We start from the raw sequence: 5,879 nt of genomic DNA on the forward strand, positions 1-5,879 counted from the left end.
ATATGCATGCATATAAGCCTAACCAATGGACACAGACAACAGGGGGATGAGGGCATGAGCGGGGGGGGGGAGGGATAACGTGGGGATAAGGACACATATGTAATAACTTAATCAATAAAAAAAATTTAAAAAAATAAAATAAAATACAGGGAGGGGCAAAAGTAGGTTTATGTTTTGTGAGTACATGAAACACAGAGTTTATTCTTTTAAAAAAAATATTTTTATCTATTTCAGAGAGGAAGGGAGAGGAAGAGAGAGATAGAAACATCAGTCAGTGATGAGAAAGAATCATTGATCAGTTGCCTCCTGCATGCCCCCACTGATGATTGAGCCCACAACCCTGGACATGTGTCCTTGACTGGAATCGAACCCAGGACCCTTCCGTCTGCAGGCTGACGCTCTATTCACTGAGCCAAACTGGCTAGGGCCAGAGTTTATTCTTGTATTATCATTTATTAATTATTGAATTATTTCCCATACGAACAACTGTAAATCTATCCTGTATTTTCTAAATCACTTTTATTGAGAGTGTTTTAAATTTTAAATAAATGAATAAGACTTATTAGAAAAGAACAAATCCAAAACAATTGCCTCAAAAGAAAATTAAGGTATTGTTTTCCAAAGAGGTAGATTTGATGCCAGAAAAATCATGCCCTGAGGACAGTTTCCCTCTCTCTCTATTTGGTAACCAAGCATTACTCTTAAAAAATATAGATAATTGCTGTTGAGAAGTTCCTTATTCTTTAATCTTCAGGGGACAGATTGTCCAAAATTATTTTCGCCTTGTAGTCTCATTCTTTAAAACATAGCCAAATATTGATCTTACCATAAAGATTTGATAGGAGATAAACTTGGGATGGTCCCCCTGGACTATGGAGTCCATTCGGTCCAAAAGAGTACCTAATAGAGCACATATTTTATCATTCCCCCAAGTTTTCTGTGGAAATCCTGTCTGATAAAAAATAAAAATCACCACCTTGTTTGATTCTTTGGTGCAGAATTCTTCCTTCTCTCTGTCCTGCAAAAACACTCAAAGTACATTTTTTTTCTCTCTCTCCCCAGACTCCTGACACTTCTGCTTTCATTAATCCCAGAACAGCAACTTTCTTACCCAGACAGAATGGGCTCCTAGGGAATTACCAGCCTTATCATTATTTAAATAAAATTACATATGTATGCCAATTCAATTGTCTCCAAGTATCAGTGGTATTTCTCAGTCAGCAAGTAACGAGGCTGTAGACTTTTTGCATTTTCATCTACTTTAAAGTGCAACTGGCTCAGCTAATGAAATCACTGTAGCCCAGCAGAAAGCTCAAGTTTGAAGTAAAGTATTTTTTTTTCTTTTTTGATTCAAGGTTGTTTTACTTTTCAAATGACATTCCTCTGCACTGAAATGTTACTACTCATTGTGTTTTATCCAGTCCAGTGTTAAATCTATAATTCAACCTCTTGGGAAAAGAATGTTTGTTTTTATCTTCTCCAGCTTCCTGGAGTAGCTATTCACAACCTCATGTCACTGGAGCTTTGTAATTGGAAAATTGTTAGCAAAATATTAAAAATTCTCGGATGGGCCCTGGCTGGATAGCTCAGTTGGTTAGTGCATTATCCCCATACACCAAGGTTGAAGGATGGTTCCGCAGTCAGGGCACATAGAAGAATCAACCAATGAATGCATAAATAAGTGAAACAATAAATTTCTTTCTCTCTCTCTTTCCTTTCTTCCTTCTCTCTCTAAAATCAATAAATTAAAAAAAATTCTCAGATGGAGTGCGGGGACCCAGGATCAGGAGAGCACAGGGTCAAGTTCCTTAGCCAGTGTTGAGGCTTTCTGGTTGATGCAATGTTGAGGGGTGGGGAGTTGAGGGTGGCTGGTTTGCCCCAGGTGGATGCTGGAGCAACAACCTAGGTTTCACCAGACTGTCAGCAGAAACCTCCACTTTCAGGTCACAGGGCCAGGCCCAGTCCTTTGGCTTTGTGAGCAAGTCTTCCCAGAGCCCAGTCCGGAACTCAGTATCTCTAGGACCCTGATAGAGATGACTGGAGGATCTTGATGCTGTCATCAATGATGAACCATATGCAAATAATCTATTCACTCAAAAAACTATCATTCCCATCTCAAGAATAAGTACTAATTGAGATTAAACAACAAAAAATAGCAAATAATAAAATAACTTTACTTATACTTCTGTACTCAACGTAGATTATTTTGAATTATCTTTTATACTTGAGGTAGTTGTAACATGAAAGTTTTCGAAATGGGAAATTCTGTGTTTTTATCCACAGGCACTGTACAAGTGGCTCTTTCATATTTGAAAACTTCTATAAGAGTGTCATCAACTTAACCCTACCATGGCCATTCAGGAATATGAGCTAGCTAGACAATGACCAAACATTATCATAAGTGGGGGAGGACAATATAGCTGATGTAGCTTCTAGTACAGACTATTCGGTATCACACTGTAATGCTAGTTTCAGGCACTGGTGAATATTGGGAGCTGGGATAACATACATTGTTAGGGAGTCTTGCAAATAAATAACCAAATAAACCTTCTACTTCTAATAAACTGTGCCTCTACATAATCAGTTTAATTTTAGTTTCACTGCAGAAAAGGAGACAACCTATTGGACCCAAAAGTATTGACTAACTCTGTTACACTAAGATAAGAAGCATTGTCAGTTTAAATGTGCTAATGAAAAAGCAGCACTCTTACATATATTAATGATAACTGTTCATAAAATCAAGGCAGAGCTGCTTAATTAGCTTTTGGATTTAAAGCATAAGCTGAAAAATAATTTGTAGATGTTTAAAATGTGTTTGATGCTAACTAAAGATGGCATCTATTCTAAAGTAGTAGTGGCATATATTTTACATGTGTATGTGTTTGTGTATGTACTTGCATATCTTTTCTTGAAAGGTATAGTTTAAGAGAGGATTGACAAGATCCCTCTCAAAATTCTATGTGTTCAATCCCAGGAGTCTTTCTATACTTACTATCTGATGGGATTTGACAGTACAAAATTCAGTTGCAAAGCCACATATAATGCAAGCAGGCTGTAGCATTGCACGATCTTGCTGGAGGCTAATCACTTTATAATGAGTTTAGTAAAAAGTACCTATGCAATAAGTTGTAGTTGACAGCAGCCCAAGGGAACCTCTAAGTGCTAAAAATTAGCAGCTGAGAGATGTTGGATTGCATCCTTTTGAAGATAGAAAATAGATTCCTTTCTAAAATACAAGCAGTTTAAATTTGACATAAATCAAACAGATGGTAAAAGAAACATCTTGTTGCTATGGGCTTTATCCTGTTTTTGTTCTCACTGTTTTATGAAGTAAAAGGAGAAAAAAAGCCAGACTTCTAGTGTTCTAATCTGAGGAAACAATATCTTAACAGCACAGAGAAAATGATTTTTTTTCATTGCAATATTGTGTATTTGACAATTCACGGAAAATTTTACACCAAGCTATATTTAAAGAAAATGGTGAACATGCATCGAACCATCAGCTTACTTTTAAATTATTCACTTTCATTGCAGATTTTGGATATTAAATAATCAATCTGGAATGGAAAAATTATAATAAAACACAGTCACTACTGTTTATAAGGCTGTTGCAGAGCTGTTTTGTTGCTATAAAGCGTTCTATGCATCAGAGGAGTGTAATTTGGGTTAGACTGTACTGATGCTATTGATAAGCATAAGCACCCATGCTAATTTTGCCTGCGAAGAAGATGCAGCATAGGAAATAAAGAAGGTTATGGCCTTGCTTGGTAGAATGAAATCTATAAAATAATGTTTTAGCTTTCCAACTGGCACTAGGAATGACAAAGAACAAAACAGAAAAGAGAGACATTTGACACAGTGCCATGAAATGCATTTGACACAGTGCCATGAAAAACATTTCTGAACTTCAATACGTTTCCTAGAATCAAAGGACACCCACTGTATCAGTGTTTTATAGAGGTCAAAATCATCAACAGTATGACAGTTATAATTGACAGATATAGTCTCTAAACTACTTGTGTTCCTGTAATAAGTACTTGTATTGAAATGATATAGTAAGTGTATACAAAGTTCCACAAATATGCCAGGTAGGAAATGTAATTTTACAGTAGGAATGGACAATACCACCTAAAGTTGCTAAGATGTAACAAGAGAGGACACTATGGGATGGTGCAAACAGGTAAGTCTCACAGAGTCTTTGTGCTTTCAGTCAGGGTTTGAGGATAGTGTAGAAGTTAAATGAGCAGAGAGAGCAGAGAAGAGCATTCCTACAAAGCAGAGCAATACAAGGAAGATTTTGACTAGGTTGTGGGAGACAATAAATATGAAACTGAGGCTTCCCTGGCCAGTGTGACTCAGTTGGTTGGAGGGTCGCAGGTTCAATTCCCTGTCAGGGCACATACCTGGGTTTGGGTTTGATCCCCCTTCCAGGTGCATGCAGGAAGCAACCAATCAATGTTTCTCTTTCATATCAATATTTCTTTAGTTCTCTCCCACTCCCTTATTCTCTCTAAAATCAATAATAATAAGCCCTGCCAGTGTGGCTTAGTGGCTGAGCACCAACTCATGAACCAAGAGGTCACACTGGTTTGATTCCCAGTCAAAGCACATGCCACAATTGCAGGCTCAATCACCAGTAGGGAGTGTGCAGGAGGTAGCTGATGGATGATTCTCTCTCATCATTGATGTTTCTATCTCTCTCTCTCCCTCTCCCTTCTTTTCTCTCTAAAATCAATAAAAAACATATTTAAAATAATAATTTAAAAAATTATGTCCTTGGGTGAGGATTTGTTTTTAAAGTGAAACTGGGGAATTAGGAGAAACCAAGATGGCGGCATAGGTAAACACCCTCATCATTGATCTCTCTCTCTCCCTCTCCCTTCTTTTCTCTCTAAAATCAATAAAAAACATATTTAAAATAATAATTTAATAATTTAAAAACTTGGGTGAGGATTTGTTTTTAAAGTGAAACTGGGGAATTAGGAGAAACCAAGATGGCGGCATAGGTAAACACCGGAAATTGCTGCCTCTCACAACCACTTCAAAAATACAACTAAAAGATAAAACGGACATCACCCAGAACCACAGGAAGGCTGGCTGAGTGGAAATTCTACAAGTAGAAGGAAAGAGAAAAGCACACTGAGACTCAGAGGAGGTGCGCAAGTAAAGTACAGAGGTACGGAGGCGCACGTGGAAAGGGCTGGCAACTGAGGACACGGTTGTCTTTTTCAATCGGGAGGGAGTATCAAGCTCCCGACTGCTCTGAACTCCAGTTCCGAGCAAGTCTCGGGGGACCCAGACTCATACGGGGAGAAACTGGACTGTCTGGCATCGGTTGGAACTTGAGGGCGGCTTTCTCTCAGAGGTGCTTGCAGCGATTATCGGGACACTGAGACACAGGACCTCTTAGGGTAGGACTGAGGATCTGCCATAGCTGTTTGCTCCACCCTGTTGATTCTCTGAGACCCCACCCTACCCAAGCTGTGTGCAGAGGCTTTTGCATATGAAAGGCCTGGCCCTTTGCAATCTGAAAATTACCTAACAAACTGCAGCTGGGCCAGACAGACCCAGAACTTCCAAGAGAAGGCCCAAGGCCCCACAGCAGCTTGCATTGCTTCACAGCTGGGCCTCATCTGGGCACCTCCAAACCCCAAACAAAGAAGAGGATGCCGAAACCAGTTTGGCTCAGTGGATAGAGCGTTGGCCTGCGGACTGAAGGGTCCCAGGTTCGATTCCGGTCAAGGGCATGTACCTGGGTTGCGGGCACATCCCCAGTAGGAGATGTGCAGGAGGCAGCTGATCGATGTTTCTCTCTCATCGATGTTTCTAACTCTCTATCTCTCTCCCTTCCTCTCTGTAAAAAAATCAATAAAATATAT

The sequence above is a fragment of the Myotis brandtii genome, unplaced genomic scaffold (assembly GCF_000412655.1).
Source record: "Myotis brandtii unplaced genomic scaffold, ASM41265v1 scaffold39, whole genome shotgun sequence".
NCBI lineage: Eukaryota > Metazoa > Chordata > Mammalia > Chiroptera > Vespertilionidae > Myotis > Myotis brandtii.